General features: G+C 36.0%; 1 protein-coding gene across 10 annotated transcripts in view; it reads left to right on the forward strand.

Moving 5' to 3' along the window:
- The window catches only part of EYA4 (EYA transcriptional coactivator and phosphatase 4), a 244,302-nt gene that overhangs the window by 74,320 nt on the left and 148,527 nt on the right, over positions 1-21,455 (forward strand). Inside the window, exon 1 of one of the 10 annotated variants that reach the window (XM_032780523.2) lies at positions 15,140-15,359. The exons of the other annotated variants lie outside the window; for them this stretch is intronic. The gene's annotated coding sequence lies outside the window, so the exon portion shown is untranslated. Of the gene's footprint in view, positions 1-15,139; positions 15,360-21,455 lie in introns of those variants that run through there. 10 annotated transcript variants of the gene reach the window in all.

The following is a 21,455-nucleotide window of genomic DNA, read 5'->3' on the forward strand; positions in this document are numbered from 1 at the left end:
GATAACCAGCTTCATAAAATTGTTTTAAGTTTGGAAAACTGGTCACATTCCATAGAATTGGAAAATGGGCTGCATCAAACCTTTTTTCAAAAAAGGAGAGCCACGAGCAAACTCAAGTTATAAGGGAATAACACTGGTGTCAGTCCCTGGGAAAGTGTTTATGATCATGCCACTGAACCTGCTGAAATGTTGTCTCAGCCCAAAAATGAGAGACAACCACTGTTTCTGTACAGGTTGATCTACAATCCATGCTATATAGGCTTTGTGGAATGGTATCAGTGCAACAACAGGAAGTTCACATCACATTTATAGATTTTGCTGCCACTTTTGACTCAGTGCATTGATCGGCACTGTAGATACTGCTACCAGTATGGCATGTCTGAGGAGTTAATGTGCCTACTGGAGGAACTGTACCATGGAATATTTAGCTGTGTGAGGGTCAACAGTTCTATTGCAGACTAGTTTTCAGTAGAATCAGGAGTATGCCAGGAATGTGTTCTCTCACCTATGTTAATTAATGTTCTAATAGACTATCTCTTGACAAACCTTATTGAGCCAAAGTAGGAGGTGTGAAATTCAAAGATTCATCTTTTAGAGGATCTCAGTTATGCAGATAGTATTGCCTTACTGGGAGAGACTACTGACCAGCTACAGATAATGCTCAAAGTGCTGTGAAAAACTGCACAATCTAGGGGATGCAAGATTAGTGGTGATAAAATCAAAGCTATGTATGCTGCCCCCACTCTCCCAAGGTAGCCCATTGATCCTGTTCATTTCTAGATTTTTGGGAGGGTTACTGCAAAGACTCCATGTTCAGTGCATTTTCTTTTAAAGCTTTTGCTTTTCTATCCAGCTCATCCTAGATGCATTCAGTAGATGACAGTATGAGGTACATAGTGGCAAGTCTTTACCTTTTTAACAGGCTGTCGCTTTTTTCTATAAATACATGTTAAGGTCTGGACAAATATTTAGTATCATTGTTAAGTTGCAAAATTAAACTTTGGCCAGTTGGACACAATCTATCTGGAAGAACATACCTCTGAAGGATACTGTGATAGTCCTCTTTGCACAGGACAGCTGTAATTTTGTACAGATTCCTAATTGCATTGGCTCAAAGTCAAAAGAACTCCCAGACCATTAAGTTAACCTCTGTTTAACTGCCAGGAAGTGTCTGAGATAAACTGTGAATTTGGACTGACACCTTTGTAACTTTTTCAAGGTTAAAAGGCTCTCTTTAAGCGTTTAAAGTAGTTGCTATTTTTTGAAGCTGTCTTTACAGTAAGTATATCACCGTAGCATCTGAATCTTCTGCTTTTGATCTGATTAGGTCTCTGGTTATTTCATTTTTGGTTTGTCCATATTTGCTTCATTTGCAGGAGGATATAAGTGGGCATAAGGAAGTCCGAGTTGGTGTTTCTAACATGCAAAGAAGCTGTAACGTGTAAATGTGACCAATCTAGACTTCCTTAGATGTGTATGTATAAGGGGGTTCAAGTTGGTTTAATTTACACACCTAAGAGACAGAAGAAGGTGTAAGTTAACATAGGAGATGGACTACTTATTAATGTATGTTCCTGTATATGCTTTTTTTCTTGTTATACCCTTTCTTCCAGCCCTTCAGCATGTCAGCAGCACCATCTTAGACTCAGACTCAGTGAAACTGGATGAGCCAAATTCAGAGGCAGCATGAAAAGGGGTTTACACAGATAAAGGGGTGTATCCAAGTCTAAGTCACAACATTAGACTCATCCCTGGAAGATTCTAGGGGGAAATTTTAACATCACCGGGCTCAAGAGACGAAAATTGAGCAATTGAGCGGAAAAGGTATTTTAGTCAGACTGCTTAGAGCTTTTTTTGGATCTGATGCAATCCCCACTGAAATCAATGGTAAGGCTCCCATTGACTTTAATGATGTAGGACCAGACATGTTGTTTTTAACACCTATTTTACTTAAACAATAAATGAACATTTTGGAGAAAGTGCATCATTGTACCCCAAGATTCAGTACCCCACCTCTTTTGTTTAAAGTGTGAAAGCTTATAATATACTTGCTCTTAGATTCCCTGGAGTTTCTCTGGGAAGACCAGGCTTAAAAAGATTTTAAAAAGTTTTAAAAAGTTAAATTCAAACAAACAAAAACCCAGCCACACACAAAAACACCCAAAACAGTGTTCCCCAATATCCAGTTCTCCAACTTTTTTAAAAACAACCCTTTGCAGGACACTTTTAGGGTAATCATTGTTAAAGGTGCCCAGAGTAGTAGTTGTTCTGAAAAGAAAACTGCCTCCTAAAACAGACCTGAGCTTGAGGAAAGTATGTGAAGCTCTGTAGGACAGACACATCTGATCCCAAGATATCAGACCTCAAAACAGGCTAATAAAGCTGAAACATGAATATAGTACGTTTCCTCAATGATTGAATTTTACATTAATGGAATGAAATACAGTGAAGAGGTAAAAGCAAATAAAATGCTAGCAAACATTCTTGAATGAATAAATAACTTCACTATTATCACCTTGGACTCCAAGTCTGTTTCTAAACTATCTGTGAAAGCTTGTACGTATTTGAAGTAGTTGAAGGAATCAAATTTGTTGGAGAACTTCCTTCCTCCCTTCTCCCCACCATCTCTGCTTCCTTATCCCAGTAGGCATTCCTTGATCACGAGTTCTCAGGAGAATTAATTCAAATAATCATATAAATATCCTCAAGCAAATCCCTCACATTTCCATCAGAATTTTATGAAACTTTTAATAATTTGTGCTTGTTCTTCAAGACTCTCTGCTAAAGTTTTTAAAGAAATTTGACATCTTTGGATCAACGATGAAGACAGATGTAATCATAGTCACTTAAAATAGCAAGGATGTCTTTTCATGGATGAACTTTAGGTCTATATCCTGCCTCAACAGAGATTTCAAAATTGTGCCTGAAGCACTTTCAAGTAGTCTCAAAAAAGGCCTGCCTACACTAAACCACTTTGGTAACATTCAAAAATACATACAACTGAGAAACCAGAATAAATTCTCAAGGATGCTTTCTTGCTACCAATGTCTGCTTAGTTAGCATTTGACATAATTGATTATCCGTAGTTTTTTAGCTTTAGGAAATTTAGATTTGGCTAATCTTTCGTTAATTAATATAATGTTATAGTGTTTACAATCCTGTTGTTTCAGTTACTATGAGCAACTCCTACTTCCTTTACGCTGGAGAAAGGAACTAATCAGAATTGTGCCTTCTTTTCCTTTCTGTTCAATGTAGCTTTGGAATCAATGGCCACGAAAACCCCGTTTTTCAGGCATCAAGGTCAGGATATTTCTCTCTCAAAAATCTACAAAATTTCATTCCTAAATTCCTGCACAATCCTCAGAGTCTTCACACATTAAAAAACAATTTGTGAAAAAAACTACTTTTTAAGCAATTTTTAACGTCACCTTCTATTCAATCCCAGTTTTAAATTGCCAATGAACTGAATTAATTGTACCTAAATCTCCCCTCTGACTTTAAGAAAATGGCTTTTATTAACACTGATTTATCTTCAAAACCAGTCCCCAATCTCCCAGAATGTGGGAATCTTTGTAGCTTTCCTTTATAGTCTATGTAGTAATTTAATGAAGATTGATCTCTACGTTCTTACTCTGAAAGTATGACTTTAGGAAGAATTTTCCGTAATATCGATCTTTGCTTCATTTTTATTTGCCTTGATAAACCTACAAGATTTGCTCACAAAATTCTTGAAAGCCTTGCCAAACGTTTGGCTCAACTTACCTGATAGAAGTCTTTATCATCTTTCATATAATGTCATATGAAGAGACATCAGTCATTGTTCAAATATTCAAAGTCACTGTAGTCTTTTATAACTACTCTTCTAAAAGAATCTGGCTGCTCCATTTTATGCACTACCTGCTATTCCATATGCTGTCCTACTGCTCCCTCCAAAAATCCTATTTTTCATTTGCTTCTGGGTCATTCTTAAAAGAATCGTGGTTCATCTCTGGGATCCTGTCTGTGTTCTTCTCTCAATGTATCCCTTCTGATTTTGAAAACCAAGCTAGTCATCTGTGGTGTCATGTTTTGTTCTCTGTATGATACAACTTATAGAATCCATAAATTTGAATTTCTCCGAATTAAAGGACAAATATCAACCTCAAAAATCTCTGAGTTTTTACAATAATGTAATCAGTTATGGGGCAGAATTCTTCATCTATTGAAGCTGTGATTGAGATGGAGGGTCAAACCTAATGTGCCACTTTTGCTGGGGCTTGCAGTGGGACCCTTGTAGGGCATCATGAACTGCCTTGGACAAAACCTGGCCAGTTATGAGGCTCTGCTACAACAGTGTTCAAGAGCTGTAGCAGAGGGGAAAATCCCTAGTACAGGGTAAACAGAGCTGAACACAATCTTCAAACAGATATAGAAGCAATAGAAAGAAGGTTCAGAGACAAGCAATAAAAGGTAATATATGTGTGAAAAGACTTCCCTGTAAGGAGAGATTGAAAAGTTTGTGACTTTTAGTTTTAAGAGGAGAAGAATGAGTGGGTACAATAGAGTTATACACAGCACTGTATGGGTGTAGATAAGGTAAATTGAACAACTCCTATTTACCCTTTCTCATTATAAAAGAAGTAAGGGAAATTCAATGAGATTGAAAAGTAGCAACATTGAAACTGATAAAAGGAAATACTTTTCTACACAATGCATAATTAACTCTTAGAATTCATTGCTGTTAGATATAATTGAGGCTAAGATTTTGGTGGGATTGGGTAGACAGACTGGACATCTGTATGGATAATGAGAAGATCTGCAGTGATATTAGATAGACTTGAATATTTTTTAGATGAGATATAAATATTTGTGCTTCAAAGTATACATAAACCAGTAGCTGACGGGATAAACCTCTGGGTAGGTGATTCTATAATTTGACTGAACAGCAGAGATTCTTGCACCTTCTTCTGCACAATATATTACCACTTTCAGAACAGATCACTAGCTACACAGACCAAAATTCTGATCCAGTATGGCAGGTCCTATTTAGTGATCTAGGAATAACAGACAGTGATCTCCTGGCTGACATCTTCAAAACTGAGCTGTCAGCCAGGACTAGAATGCATAAGTCATTGGATCAGATATTTTTTCTTTCTCTCACTGTCCGCTACCCTTGCCTTGCTCTTATATAGAAATTTGTATAAGCACTGCCTACCAAGTCTGGTTTTGGGCTGGCCACTGTCTCAGTTTCTCCCTCTTAGGTTCCTCACTAACTTTGACAGAAGTTTTCACATATCATATAATACCCCTTCTTGGGGTCCAAGTTTGTTAACAAACTTCAAAAGGAAACAAGAACTAATTAATGGTCTCAGAACCATTGGTGCAGGGTCCTTAGTCCTGTCCTTCTTGAGGCTTTCATCTAGTAGACTTGTTCTCCAAACTCTAGCCTTCCTAGTTGTCTCCTGATTCCTACACTCCTCAGGCCCTCTGCCTGTCATCTAGGGAGCATTTCTTTGTGTAGAGCACCTCATGCAGCCTTCCTGTTCCTTTGAGTCTCTCCCTGCTCTTTCTCAAGCACAAACTCCCAAAGCTCCCTACCGAGAGCCGCCTTCCTTCCCCCTCTCCCAGGTCCCCACAGGCTTCTGTCTTATGTATACCGCAGAAAGCGTGATTTAGCCATGTGACCCACCTGTCATGTGACATTATTCATATTCTCCACCTGGGAAGCTGAATTAAGGGTGTCAAAGCGAGGCTGGACCCATTTCCTTTAAAGGACCAGTCACCCTGTGACAATATTACACAATATTACACTGTTAAGAGGAAACAGCCTTTTCAGTGACACTCTCCTCCCATCCCACTCACCCTCTCATACCTAAACCCCTTAACCTCACAAAGGTATTTAAGTTTTCTAAATACATTTTTGGGGCCCATTCCAGACTCCTCCTACTCTCTCAGCTATTCCATGGCAGCTCTCAGAGGGTGGGTACCGTGGGAATCTATGTAGCGCTAGATTTGCTCAAGCTCTCTGCCTTCATGAGCAGTTCTGTAGGCTGTGAACAGACATAGAATCCCTCTCAACACCTTGCATGTGGTGCCCAGCTCTGCTGAGTTTTGGCCGCATTAGCATGGAGCCTGTATGTGTGGCTTCAGTGCCCATTATTTACATATATACTGTATACGTGGCAGGATTTGTCCCATAGTAAAAGATAATGTGTTATTGTTTTACTGTTGATTTCAGTCAATAATGATAACTTGACCTTTCTCTCTCCTTCCACACATCTCAGAATATTTCAGCTATTACTTAATATTTCCAAACACTTCCTTGAGCTCTTGTTTGGTATGCTGTTGTCTTTGGTGTAGTATCTATTAGTGCATTCATTTATTTTCTTTATTTCCTTTTTCTGCTTTTCATCTTTTCCTTCTTCTTTAAAAGTTTTCCCTCATCAGATTGTGTTAAATTCCTGAAAAAATTGAATCTGGTGTTGTGGTTCAGGCAAATCTCTAACTGAAAGTACTTTGAATTAATATAGTTGTATTAGAATGGTTACAAAACCACTGGAACAGTGTTTTGTATGTTTTTTTCAAGAATATCAAGGTGCCTTTTGCATATTTCTAAATTGGTCTTCACCATACATTACTTGCTTTTCTGTTTTGAGAACATAAAGTTTTGCAAATTTGAAAAACAGAATATAACTGATTGGAAATCTGAGGAAGGAGCCTACAGCCGTGTTTCAAATTAAGGCCATATTCCTGCAAAGAATTACCCAAATGTCTAACCCTGTGTACTGTGAGTAATCCCATTAAAGGCAATGTGACTATTCGTGAGCAAAAAAATGAGTACATGCATAAGTCTTTGCATAAGGTGTATTGTATATACTTATTTGTGTATAAAAATTTTATTTTAAAAAACATAGTTTAATTAAATGTGAATCTCTAAACTTTTTTGAGGTTCACTAAAAAGTTATGAAAAATATAGTTATGTATGTGTGTGAGAGAGAAAGCAGGAGGGAGAGAGAATATCTGTACTTGTTTTGTGTGACCAATGACCGGTATCAAAATACTACCTTCAAAGCTGAGAGAAATCTCTTGGCTTACTACAAGGAAATACCATTAATGTTTTTTGTCTGTATTCCATTAAGGGTTGGCAGTTGGTTTCTAGTTTGGATAAATACTTTGTTCACCTGAAAAAGTAACTAGTTTTCTCTCAAATTCTTTTATTTTATGCATATTTCCCACTCAATACCAAAACAAACAACAACAACAAAACCCTAAGAACAGCCTTGTACGTTTTGCATTCCATACTGAAAATGTTCACTGTTTGCTTGTTAGCAATGATTAAAACGCCTGTGGAATAGAAACCTATTCAGCACCAGGAAGTTGATGCCCAGAAAACACTTTGTGGGAAATGTTCTACTTACAGCTATGTAGATAGGAGAAAAACATATTACAGATTTTTAAAAGTGATGCTATTTTTATATTTCCCATTTTGAAACAGTTTATTCCAGGGCACTGGAGCTGTGCTCCGCCTCCACTCCAGCTCCAGGCAAAAACCTGCAGCTCCACTGCTCCGGAGCTGCTCTATGCTCGAGCTCCGGGCTCCGCTCCAAAGCCCTGGTTTATTCCTAATGCATGTTATAACCAAGCAGTAGTGTATTATACACCACCTTAATTAAAACCCCTTAATTATTTTATTAAATATTATGATATATGACTCTTTATTCTTCAGTGACAGTACACAAATCCAAATGCCCTTTTTATGGTTAATCTGCATTTGTACACTTTTACTTCCACCTATCACATCCAGGACTAGATCTTATATACCTTATTAAAACTAAATAATAATTCCAGATGTATGTTCTGATGCTGAGAAATTGGTAATGATGATGAAGAATGTTTGCTCTCCAGTGATAGTTGCTTGTAAGATAACTTATCTTTAAATTTTTGGTGAAACCTCTGAAATCTTGTATTTTTTGAGTAGGTTGGTGTTGAAATCCATATCCTGCTCCATATTCTGCTCTCAGTTCACCAGTACATCCCTATTGACAGTATCGTTATATGACTTCAATAGGATTGCACCATGTAACTGAGAAGAGAATTTGGCTTACTGTATTCTAACTTTTTTATGCATAGAAAGACCATGTAAAGTATGTAATAAGGGTCAAATTTTGCTGTACGTTGGGTATCAGTGTGGATTAACACAACTGTAACTTAGAGAATTTAGAGAACTATTTGAACATAAGTGGACTTTTACAGTATTGTCCCTCAGTGCTGATTTTAGGGTAGAATGCTTATATAGTGCTACAGGATTCTTGCATATAGAAGAGTACAGAAATGTAAAATTTGTTGTTTGATGTGTTCAAGGGGCTTTGTCATTTTTACTTCTTACTTAGGGAGTTTTATGAGGGATAGGTTTAGTACAGTACTCTCTGTTGATAAAGCTGTTGTTGGAAGCCACGTTCTGCTCTGTTATGCTCTTCCATCCCAGATGAAATCAATGAGTTTGCATGGGTGTAACAGAGAACAAAATGTGTCTTGCAAGGGATTTTTAATAGGGCTGTTGATTAATTGCAGTTAACTGTCACGATGAACTCAAAAAAATTAATCGCAGTTTTAATTGCACTGTTAAGCAATAGAATACCAATTCAAATTTTCTGCATTTTCATATATATTGTATTAAGTATCAAAGGGGTAGCCGTGTTAGTCTGGATCTGTAAAAGCTGCAGAGAATCCTGTGGCACCTTATAGACTAACAGACGTTTTGGAGCATGTGCTTTCGTGGGTGAATACCCACTTCATCAGATGCATGCATCTGACGAAGTGGGAATTCACCCACGAAAGCTCATGCTCCAAAGACGTCGACGTGTCTGTTAGTCTATAATGCTGCCACCCAGGATTCTTCTTGCTTGTTATATATATTATTCCGTTCTGTGTTTATAATTTGATATCGAAGGTGTATATTATTTTTTTTGTATAACAAATTGATTGTGCACTGCTAAGAAGATGATAAACAAGATAGAAATAGTTTTCAGTTCAACCTACATACAAATAGACGTAGTGCAATCTCTGTTTGTTGTGAAAATGGCAACTGTACAAAATTGTAGATTGTTTTTGTGTTACATAACTGCACTGCCAAAAAACAAAACCAATGAAGAACTTCAGAGCCCTTAGACAATCCAACTCAGTTCCTACTTCTTGTTCGAGCCAGATTCACTAGAGGACAACAGTTTGTTTACATTTTAACAGGAGGTAATGCGACCCTCTTCTTATTAAAATGTCACCAGAAAGTGAGAATAGGCATTTGCATGGCACTTTTGTAGCCCGGCATTGAACATGTGTTTTACATGTCAGATATGATGACATTCATATGCCTCTTCATGCTTTGGTGACCATTCCAGAGGGCATGCTTCCATGCTGATGACAACTCGTTTAAAAAAAAAATTAATTACATTTGTGACTGAACTCTTTGGGGAGGAATTATATGTCCCTTGCTCTGTTTTACCACATTCTGTCATATATTCGTGTTATAGCTGTCTCAGCTGATGACCTAGCACATGTTGTTCATTTAAGAACGGTTTCACTGCAGATCTGACGAAACGCAAAGAAGATACTAATGTGAGATTTCTAAAGATAGCTACAGCACTTGACCCAAGGTTTAAGAATCTGAAGTGCCTTCCAAAATCCGAGAGGGATGGGGTGTGGAAGTCTTTCAGAAGTCTTAAAAGAGCAACACTCAGATGCAGAAACTACAGAACCCGAACCACCAAAAAAGAAAATCAACCTTCTGCTGGTGGCATCTGACTCAGGATGAAAATGAACATTCATTGGTCCACATTGCTTTGTATTGTTATTGAGCAGAACCTGTCATCAGCATGGATGCATATCCCCTGGAATGGTGGTTGAAGCATGCAGGGTCATATGAATCTTTAGCGCATCTGGCATGTAAATATCTTGTGACACCAGCTACAACAGTGCCATGAAAATGCCAGTTCTCACTTTCAGGTGACATTGTAAACAAGAAGCGGGCAGTATTATCTCCTGCAAATGTAAACAAACTTGTTTGAACAATTGGCTGAACAAGAAGTAGGACTGAGTGAACTTGCAGGGTCTAAAGTTTTACATTGTTTTATTTTTTAATGCATATTTTGTATATAATTCTGCATTTGTAAGTTCAGCTTTCACAATAAAGAGATTGCATTACAGTACTTGTATTAGGTGAATTGAAAAATACTTTTTTTTTTTACAGTGCAAATACTTGTAATCAAAAATAAATATAAAGCGGGAACTGCACTTTGTATTCTGTGTTGAATTGAAATCAATATATTTGCAAATGTAGAAAACATCCAAAAATATTTAAATAAATGGTATTCTATTATTGTTTAACAATGCCATTAATTGTGATCATTTTTTTAAATTGCTTTACAGCCCTAATTTTTAACATGGTTAGAAGCCAGAATACAGTAGCCTTAAATTAGAGGTTGCTTTGAAAATGTTACAAAGAGGGAGGCTTTTATTTTAGTTGAACATTAAGCTGTTGCTAGATTTTCCTCATGGAAAAAAGTAATAAAGGACCGTAGTGTAACCGTGCAGAAAAAGGAACAAGTTGCTGAAAGCTGGATAATTTGGGGATATAGAGATGTCACTTCCTCCCTTTGCTATGCTGTGAATTCTTTGTAATTCCCATTGGTAAAGCTGCCAACACAAACAAAAAGACCCTGAAACTTCCCCTAAGTCCTTTGATAAAGTAGAAAAACATATAATTGGCGGAATGCCTTTATCAGTGTAATGCTTGATATCGTCTCTTAGAAGCATCGTGGATAGAGTAGAAAGGTGTTATGAGGATCCAGAAGGAATATAAAAACCTAAGTAATAGTGAGGAAAGGTTGATAAAATATGTTCCGAAGCAAACATTTTTTACTAAGCGACTTTAACAGAAAAATCAGCCTTAAAAAATGCAGAGCATTAACTTGTCTCACAATTGCAGTATTTAGAGTCCAAATGACTACAAAGATATATTCCTGTGTGATATCTTTAAGCTTTTTGTTACTTCACTTAAAACTAAATAGTTATCTTTAAACGAAAAAGGTTGAGAAATCAGAATTTAGTTTAAACTCTCAGCAGTAACTGTTTTATGATCTGATTTATCTGTTAACACATGGTCAACCTTAAACATAAATGTAATTCTGTGGAAAAAGCTGTAAAAAATTCCCTTTATGAAAAAGCCATGGTCTATTAACCTATCCTTTTCCCTAATTTTTAAAAGAATTTTATGAGAAGGTTTCACTGTATGCCCCACATAACAGCATAAAAAATCAGAAACAAGAAAAAGGCTATTCAGTACATGAAGCTGTTTCCAATCAAGGACCAGTTAACAGGCCCAGCTTAGCTAGAGAGAAAGGGTATCATTCTCAAGTACCCACCACAGCTCAAAGAGGAACCAGACTTTTTTCACTGTGCCGTGCTGTGTGACTGAGGCGTGACATTAATTTTTAGTTAAAGTTCCATTGCAATGCTTGTTTGCAGCACTGTCTGTCTGCTTAAATGATAAAATAGGCAGAGCATGTACCATTTGGAAACATTTCTTTTTCTATAAAGTTGTTTAAGGACCCTTTTGTCTTACTTCTAAAAGTTAGTGTCCGTATTATTAGTGACTCTTTTTTTATATGGGTGTAAAATATTGTGCAGTGCTGAAACTTTGTGTATGAAAAAGAGGTCAAGTAAACTTTCCTACTATATGTTTTGGACATGGAATTTCACCTGAAAGAGAGAAACATCTAAATGGAAAAACAAATATAGTGAAACCTGTACAAGGGTAGTGAAAACTGTACATTAGGTAAACTCTTAAAAGTTTGCCCCCCAATATGATTTAATTAATATAAAATACTGCAATTCTCTGCCATCTTTCATAGGAAGACCACCTCAGTTAAGCAGTTGTTTTTTTGTTAGTCCATTGAGATGGCCACCTAATTCAGGTTTCATCTTAAATAAAGCTATACATAAGATAGGATTTAAGGACTAGTTGAGATGAAGGTCTCTTAAGTATTAATTCACACACTTCTAAAAATACAAATTAAATGCTACTGGAGAAATCAAATCTATTTCAAGCTATTCTTAAAGTGAATTGCTCAGGTGACACAAAGGAACCTAAAACTGGCTGTAGCTAACCAGCTGAGAATTTTCCTGGTGCGTGGTGTAAGGAGTTTTCCTGGTGTGTGGTGTAAGGAGTTCTGCATTGGTGTAAAGATGGCATAGGCAGCTCCTACACCAGCTGGCCTTCAGTCCTGGGATTAGGGGTGTGTCAGGAGTGAGAATGTTGGGCATGGGGATAGAGTGCCTCTGAACTCTGCCAATTCTCAGTTGTGAGAGAATTAGGGAGTGGAGCAAAGTGGTGGGAGGTGACAGAGATGGTAGGCAGACTCAGTGTGGTCTGTTCATCTTCTGACTGCAGTGATGTCCAAGCACATCTCCAGGCAGAAGTGAATGCTTGGAGTAGCAGCACAGTGGGGCCAGGGGTCCATGGCTGGGGCTCCCTGGTGCTGCAGTAACCCACCTATTATATTAACAATAACAATAAAGATATTTATTTAACTCACCCTCTGCATTTGCAAGCAAGACCCTGCAGAAAAAAGTTAGGGTGTAACTGTTAGGAGGCAAATCTAGAAGCGGAACATGCGGACCAGCCGGGTTTGCGGGCAATATCTTTTCCATAACTGTGTAAAAGCAGAACAAAATCACAGGAGAGAAATCACATCTATGGAAAATGGTTCCTTCTTAGTCATTTCAGTTTGCAGGTGCAATAGTTTGCCGGTCATGGAGATGCTGAGGTGGTGGTTTTCTTAGCTTGTATGAAGAAGGAAGCTTCTTCTGAATAACCTATTATAGAGGCACTATTGACGTTATTAATAATTATTACTACTTTGTCTGCAATTTTCTCATTTTTTATATGTTTAAAAATATTATCTTTAAAATTTTATTGGGTCAAATATTGCCCCCATCATTCAAGGCCCAAAAAACAATGGGACCATCTTGATTCTGCTGTGCCAGGAGGAGACCAAATGCCAATGTGCTGTAGTAGTGGGTTGTGTGAGCAATTGCACTGTTGCTCTGTGCAAAATGTCAGGTGGAAGTGGAACCTGATTCTGTCGCTCACCAACTCCCATGGGCTTTCCCTTGTGCAAAGCCCTTTAGCTGGGTTTTTTCATCAAGCAACAGGATTTGGGCCTTAATTCACGTTGTCTATATGTTTTCTCTGGACTTCAGTCTTTACTTTCACAGTATTTTCCATGGTAGCTTTTCCTTTGTATTTTAATCTAATGGTGAAATAAACCGCAAGTGCTTACTCATGCTATAACTTCAACATCTGACATTTTGATTATTATAGCAGTTAAGAACAGGGATAGGTCTAATACTAATGTCTAACACAATATTTGAAAGCCGATTATATGCTCCCCAAAACTTTACATATGCTTCAGTGGATTTTCATTGTCAGAGAGGCAGGCCTATATTATACCACATCATACAATAAAATGAGGATTAGTTGGTCTTTTAATACTTGAGATAATTACAGCTGACAAGCACCTGTTTAAAGAAATGCTCTTAGGTACACTGAGTAAAAAACCTAAACTATACTTCCATGAAGTTTTCAGTAGGAGTTTTAAATACACGAAACAGGTATCTGAATATAAGTATTTATTGCAGTCCTGGCAATCCTTTCTAATAATAAAGAGTTGGGGCTGTCAAATGATGGCACAATATCCAAATCTGAAGTGACATAGCTTTCTAGCCCAGTTCATCAATCATATTTTATTAGCTTTAACAGAGACAGGCTGCTATCTGTCATTTAAATGTTGTGGTGGTGACAAAAACTGGTGCCGAAAATGTGCTGCAGGTGCAACTTTCACTCAAAGACTATTCCTAAGCAGCAAGTTGGTTTATACTCATGTGGGGAGAGAGTGCCATCTTCAGTTTCATGTGTCCGTGTAAAATAGCACTGAACTTTTTGATTTTGCCTGGTGGCAGAAGGTAAAAACACATATAGCTGTAGAACTCTGGGATAAAGTCCCTTAATTAAAATTCTCTCTCTCTCTCTCTCTTACACACACACACACACACACACACACACACACACTCTCTCTCTCTCTCTCTCTCTCTTTTCCTTACATTTTAAAATACAGTTTATATAGACATGTCAGTTGAGACACACAACTTGCAATACAATAAAAGTCTGCATTGTGTGGGCCAAGAAGTAGGCTTTGTTTCCATCTTTAGGTTTGTGAGGACATGAGCTATAAAGAATAATAAAAATGCAGGAGGAGGGAGGGGAATGCTAGTGGATACACAAAATGGTAGCAACCAAATTCTCATTTATTGTGTGTGGAAGACATGAAAATTATTTTTATTTACCCTGTTGTATTTGTATTACACCTTTTAAAGTGCAATCAATTCTGTGTATTCTTCAAGAACAGAATTGACTTCGTGATGTTTGCGTTGAGGTTCTGGCATTTGACCCTTGTTTTTCTTGGCACTTTTTCATTTTACAGTGGAACTTGAGGATACTCCCTGTCTCTTGTTTCCAGCATGTTAACATAGTCAAGTAAATATTATCTAGTGCAGTCACATACATTATTCTTGGGACGAGTATTTTTAAAAAGTTTTGAAGTCCAGATCAAACAATGGAATTCATTATCCTTGTGCCTGAATTTCTTTTATTTATAAGATGAGTGTTTTCTTGGCAAACTTACGTTCTGTGCCTAACATAAATCTTATAACCTTTACAATATGTTTTGTTATATTCAAATCTAAGTTTAATAACCTTAATATATCTAAATTGCTTGCAGTTGGTAGGCTGAATTATTTCATTTCTGTATTTTAACATTTAGTTTCTTCATATATTAAGGAGCAGATGTGTCGCAGCGACAGCAGGCAAGCAGAGACTAGGAAAGTGATTTCATTAAAAGAGCCTTGGGATAAATGCAGCACATTAGATACCCACTGAAAGACAGGAGCTGTTGATGGGGGTGACCTCTGAATGCAAGTCATCTTACTATAAACAGAAGGGTGTGGAAAGCCATTGGTCGGAGCCAAGCTTGTTTACTATCCAGATCTCCTCTTAGTTAACTTAAATAACTGAACTGAGCTAGGCACAGTGACAGTTCAAGGGAGAACAAAGTGTCTTTACGAAGAACAAAGTGTCTTTAGTAGTTCCTGGATCTAAATACAATACTGCTGACTTACACAGAGTTTCCTGGTCCTGGAACTGGCTGCTCACCTTTGATGCTGTACAGTGGAATTAAATTGGTGCTAAACATAACACAAGTATATTTTTCTGGAGACCAAGTTTACACAGTTGAGGCATTTATTTCAGTTCTTCCAAAGTAAATGAGGTAAGCTTATGATGGATTTTAATGTGAGAGATTGATATGCATGTAGTTTAGTGATAAACTGTGAGAAATCCTAGTGGGTACTATACGCACAATCAGGTCTCATTACAAAAAGGACATACTTTCTTCTCTGTAATTAGTTGTTTTGAATTTGGTTTTAACATATCCATTTGATAATAGTGACTCGAGTACAGTAGTTGAGCATGTAGCTCATGAGTATGAGTTCCTCAAACGCTCTAATTTTTTGTATTTTCTCAAAAAGTTTTGTTTTCATTTTTCCCATTATACTTTAAATTCTATAGGAAATAAAATGCATTTTAGATAACATGCAACACAAGTCTCATACTTTATATAATCTGTAAATAGTTTATTCATTTTTTGGATAAATTTAATATAGGGAATCCTTAATGGTTAAAACATTATGACAAGTGTCTTGATAGGAAATTATCATTTTTCAGAGCCTTAGCAATACAATTAAGTAGTTGTATTTGGCAAAAAATATTTGTTTGCAAAACTAATTAAGTATAGATATGAAGTGAATTTATTTTATTCGTATTACATTTTAGGTTATTTCTAACACGATTTGACATTTGTTTAGAACAGAAGATGATGAAGTGTAATCATACTAGTGTGTCAGTGCTAATTTTTCTTTAAAAGGCTACCTTTTACCTTTCCTGGTAAACTTTTCTGAAGTGTTATATGACATTCGGGAGCAAAAGTGTGGCATTCACATTTGATTGTAATTTTACGGCTTTGCAAAATCTCTGAATACTTTTTGATGTGGTTTGTAATAACGTAAATAGTTTCTGGAAAATGAATTCTGACTGTAAAATGGTTTTTTTTACATAGATTCCTGCATAAAGTGTTGATGTACAGCATGTTCAAATGCATTTTTCTACCTTTGAGTCAGAGTAGTAGGCGAGTACAGCAGAGCTGTTGCTCTGCTGCATTCAGGGGCCATGATGTGAGCTGGCATAATAATTACTGCTTCTTAAATGTCTGTTTCATTCAAGAGAATCAGACAGAGTTAGCTCTAGGAGTACTGTTTTATTATCCTAGTAAAGGAAACAAAGTTCAGGGGGGAAAATTACTTCTGTCTATCTGTGAAAACTGATTTACTGCTACAGGGAGCTTTATTGTTTAGGGAACCTGTTTTGAAGAAAGGTATGATAAATTATTACAGCCAATAAGTTCTTCAATTTAGTTTCTAGGGTCTGGTTAACAGCAAGCAGCAGTATCCAATTACATGTTTCTTTTCTTAGATTGCTCACAATTTTCTGAAATACATTTGAGTTGAATGACTTTTAACTGTCTCACCACTTTTTTGTCACCATGATTTTTGTCCTCTAAACTAAAATAAATGATAATGCTAAAAAGATATATAAGCAACATATCTTTTTTAATTTCTGGCTTAAAAATATTGATTTTCCCAAGCATTTTTCTGAGAAAAGTTTTCTTTAAGGCAAGAATTATTTGTTTGTAATTGTTCAAATGCTTAGAATTACATAACATATTAAATGATTTAATAAATTAAGTAGCATCACCACTGTAGGTTGTGGCCTGCAAGTGATCTCAAATTTAGCTTTGGGGAAATAATGTATGTATATAGAGAAAGTAATTGTAGCTGTTAAAGAAATACAAAAGCCAGATGACTTCCTAAGTGTATGTTGAGCAAGATTTAATAACTTGTCCAGGCATTCTGTAAAATGGAGCAGACAAATAAGAGAATGCTGTATATCCTAATTATCACTTATAGGTATGCTAGAATAGCCTGTTCCTCCTCTATCTTCTGCTTTCTTTCCTTCCTCAGCACATCAATATATGTAGATTTTGTAAGTATTAGTATGAATTTCGGGTTGCTTGAAAATGGCAAGCTGAAAAAAAATTAGCATTGTTTAAAATATGCAGTTTTCAACTTCAGAATAAATGATAATTTATTTGACGTAATTATACTATAGTGTTATATTTTTAAATAAAACGATTGTATAGCTATGTTATATTTGTATATAAAATGCATATATATGGTGTATGGAATTTTTATATAAATAATAGTTACATGTCCAACTAACAAAACAATATAGGATAAAATCAGATTGAAAAATACATTTCCATAGAACCTTAACAGGAAGTTTTATATTCATGTATCACCACCCGTGCTCCATATGTTCTCTCACTTAATGCAATTTTTAAGAATTAGCTTAAAGTAGTAACTAAAAGAAATACAGTATAGTTTGTAAGAAGACTGTAGCACAGTGTCTTGAAACATAACGCGGATTTAAAAAAACGTATTTTATAATCATTCTTTCAAAAAGGATGCATTTAATTCTTTAAGAAGGTATTGATTTCAAAAATACAATATTCATATTGTTTATATAGAATTGAAAGCAAAATGTCAATAAAATCTTAAAATGATGGAATTCAGAAAGATCTAGTGTTTAAGCTAAAGCAAACTTGTGAGTTCCCTAATATTCAGGTAAAAATAAGCTTCCGTGTGACTGATCATATGAATAAATCTCTGAATCATCAAATTAAGATACTTTAGGAGTATCTATAACCTGGCTACTTATCCTTGAAATAGATAACTATGGCTGGTAATTAAATATATCTAGCAATAAAAAGTTTGGAATGCAAAAATAATTTGAAATTTTCTTTTATGAAGTATAGTAATATATTAATATCTGTATTAATTTATGCATTTGAATTATTTGGATGCACATATAATTTTGATACACAATAGTTTGCTTTTTAATCAAATAATAAAAAGTAAAAGGTTTTGTTACATCTTTAAAAATCAGTCAGTCAGATTTTTGTTATACTTACTTTTCTTTGAGAAAGTTACAGAAGTAGTTATATTCATATACCCGGTAAGCTCTGTATTCAATTAGAGTCAGGACTGAGGAGCAGAGATGGACATTATTCTGAATGTTCAAAATATTAGCTCCACTAAAAGCACAGTTTAACTTGATTGATACTTGAGTTTTAAAGCAAATAAGAACTAATTTTTGCCTGTGGCAAAAAATCTTTGAAGTTTCATGCTTGTGATGAAGCTGGATTAGTTAAGTGGTAGAATTCTGGCTTGGTGTGACCCTGTTGTGCCTGGCAGGTTGTGATAAATGGGAGAATCTTTCTTAACCTTGTGGCCAAAACATTCCAACATCTCATGTAGAAAAAAAAAGGATGTGGATGACTTTTCAAGTTAAGTGTGAGAAGGAGGAGGCTTTTTTCTCTGTTTAAGGGATGAGCATGAGTGCATACTGTGTTTATTTTCTGAAGTACTCAGATACGCTTGAGAACACCACGGAAAAAACTAATGCATATGAGTGGTCAGATTCTTTATCATTGTTGCATATTCAGCGGTCTAGCTGTCAGAAACACATCCTTCAATATTAAATTGTATATTTTTTGTTGGTTTGCACATTTTCATGTTCATAATGCTAGTTGTTCTCACACTTTCTAACTGCAATCGTTTTCTTTAAGTAATGCTAATTATTTGTATAAAATAGTCCAAACCAAAATGGAAGGATTCCTGAATCAAAATAATTGCCTTTTCATTAAAGAATCTACAGTATGATTGAAAATATGAACAAAATAGAACAAATTTGAGAAAGAACATAAAATAATTGCTGTTGGAAAATTTGTTTGACTGTCAGAGCACTTTTGAAAAATAAATACTTTCAACATGAAAATCTGTCCAGAGTGGTAAACCTGGACATATTAGTGTAAAACAACAAACCAGTCACATTTCCAAATCTAAAAAAAAGAGAGCAAGAGAAATACTTACATATGAGCTGAAACAAGATCTATCAAAGCAACTTGTGGTTCTTTCTGTGGTATTTTAAGTGCTATATTACCTCAGATGTAGTCCCTATTGACTAATAATGAAAAATGTATCATTAGTTGATAGTCTGAGATTTACTTATATATTTCATACTGTAAATACGGATATTAGTGCAGGTGTCAAAGAGCTATCCCACAGTTAAAAGGAAACAGGGCACTAATATTTCAATATGTTTCTTAACTGTGACTTTATGTTGCTATAATGCTTTAATGTACATGAACATAGAAAGTAAATAAAATAAGTACATAATTACCATATTTTGGGGTGTTTTATGTCAGCAAGTGTTGGTTGTGTATCCCACCATGAATAAGTAAGATGAATAACTATATTATATTACTATATGATATTTATATTTTTGATATGAGTGTAAATTGTAAATGGTGTAAATGTTCCCAGAGCGTGAGATTGGTGCCTATTGACTGAATGAGTAATATCTTAACAAGTCAAATTACAAAATATACATACCTTATAGCATTTAATATCTACACCATATAGTAGGCTTATGTATATATTTAATTTTAATCTCCTATGTATTTCTTGGAGAGTACTTTTTAACCTGCATTCCAGTGTGTCCTCAGGCTCTGTAGTTAATGTGAAAATTATTCAGATTTCCATTATTAATTAAGCACTCTCAATAAATATTTTTTTCAAACATAATTCTTTCCCAGCATCTGTTGTACGACAGTAGAAATGTATACTTTTAATCCTTGCACTGGGATCCAGTTCTCTTGTGAGGTTTTATTTGTTAAAGTTCAGTGTGACTATTAATGAATCCAGTTTTTGATAAGTAAGGATATGTATATGACTTAAGAAAGTAGTTATATTATCTTATTTAACTAGCAATTTATTCAACAGTGAATTTTTAATGTATTTAATGTAAGTAGTTTGTTGAATGTTCAGTTTTCTGACATAGTTTATTAATGTGACAATAGCTGTTAGAAATTATTTTTATAATACTAAAAAAATTAGTGTCACCAGTGAGCAAGAACAGAAATATATCAAACTGAAGAAAAGGGACAGCTGTATATTGCTTTTGCACTGTCAGTTTATATATAATGCCTGAATATTTATTACTTTCTCCCATCATGTCCATATTTCCCCCTCCATTGATTTTTAATATAGCATTTGTATAAAATGTGAGTGTGTTTTTTACTGGAATGTTTTTGTTGTGTTGTCCAAATATGTAAATATTGTGCAGCATCCCGAGAGTTGCAGTGTAATCATGAAAAAGTAAAATTATGTATCGGTATTTTAAATCCCCCAGATTACACTATGACTATGTTATATTCCAGACAGTAAGCGTGAAAAAGACAGGACATTCCAAAGTAACAGTTTTAAAAAACAATGTTATCTCCTCCACATTGCCTGTTATCAGAGGTGCTAAGTGCCTACAATTCCCGTTAAGTGGTGTCTGAAAATTAAGTCTAGGCCAATAGTGTATAAAGTAGTGGGCCCTAATGGGCCAATACTTCCAGTCCTACAGCAGGTGCAAACCTGATGCAGGTACAGGGGACTGTTCTGTTCTTCTACTTTGTCCTCCTTCAGATCCATCCTTAAGATTCACTTCTGCCAGGATGCCTACAGAACTCTGCCAGCTGATAATGGGTAGGCAGATGGTGAACCAAATTGTGTCCATATTACATGGTCCTGTTACTGTTACCTCATCCCCATTCTCCCCACCCTGTTTGTTTTGTCCACATGTTGCACCTTGGCATTAACCAAGGCCCTAGTCCTGCAAAGACTCATGTACATGCTTACCTTTGCTCACTGTGAGTTGTCCCAATGAAGACAATGGGGCTACTTACAGTGCATATACTTGCACAAGTTCACAGATTTTTGCAGGATTGTGTCCCAAGATTGAATGTTCTCTGGGGTAGGGACTGTCTTTTTACTCTCTGTGTTTACAGCAACTGACATAATGTGGCCCCAATCATGCACTACTATAATTCTACAGCTACCCTTACTGTTACTAAGTTGGACAGCCGAGCGTATCCATGAACTAGCCAACCAAAATTTGAATGGGATGGGATAACTTCCCGCCCAGGCAATTAATAAGGCTAGAGGAGTAAATAATCAAAGGGCTCAGATTCACAAGGGAACTAGTTTCCTAAATCCCAGATTTAGTTGCTAGTGTGATCAACAACCCTCCCTCTCCTGGCCCCCTTCCCTCAGTTGCTTCCTAGGTGTAGGTGTCTAAACTCACTAGGTGCCTAAGCTTCTGACTCTCGGCATGCACCCTGCTGTCTCAGGCAGGTAACCCA

Source organism: Chelonoidis abingdonii, chromosome 3 (assembly GCF_003597395.2).
Source record: "Chelonoidis abingdonii isolate Lonesome George chromosome 3, CheloAbing_2.0, whole genome shotgun sequence".
In the NCBI taxonomy this organism is placed as follows: domain Eukaryota; kingdom Metazoa; phylum Chordata; order Testudines; family Testudinidae; genus Chelonoidis; species Chelonoidis abingdonii.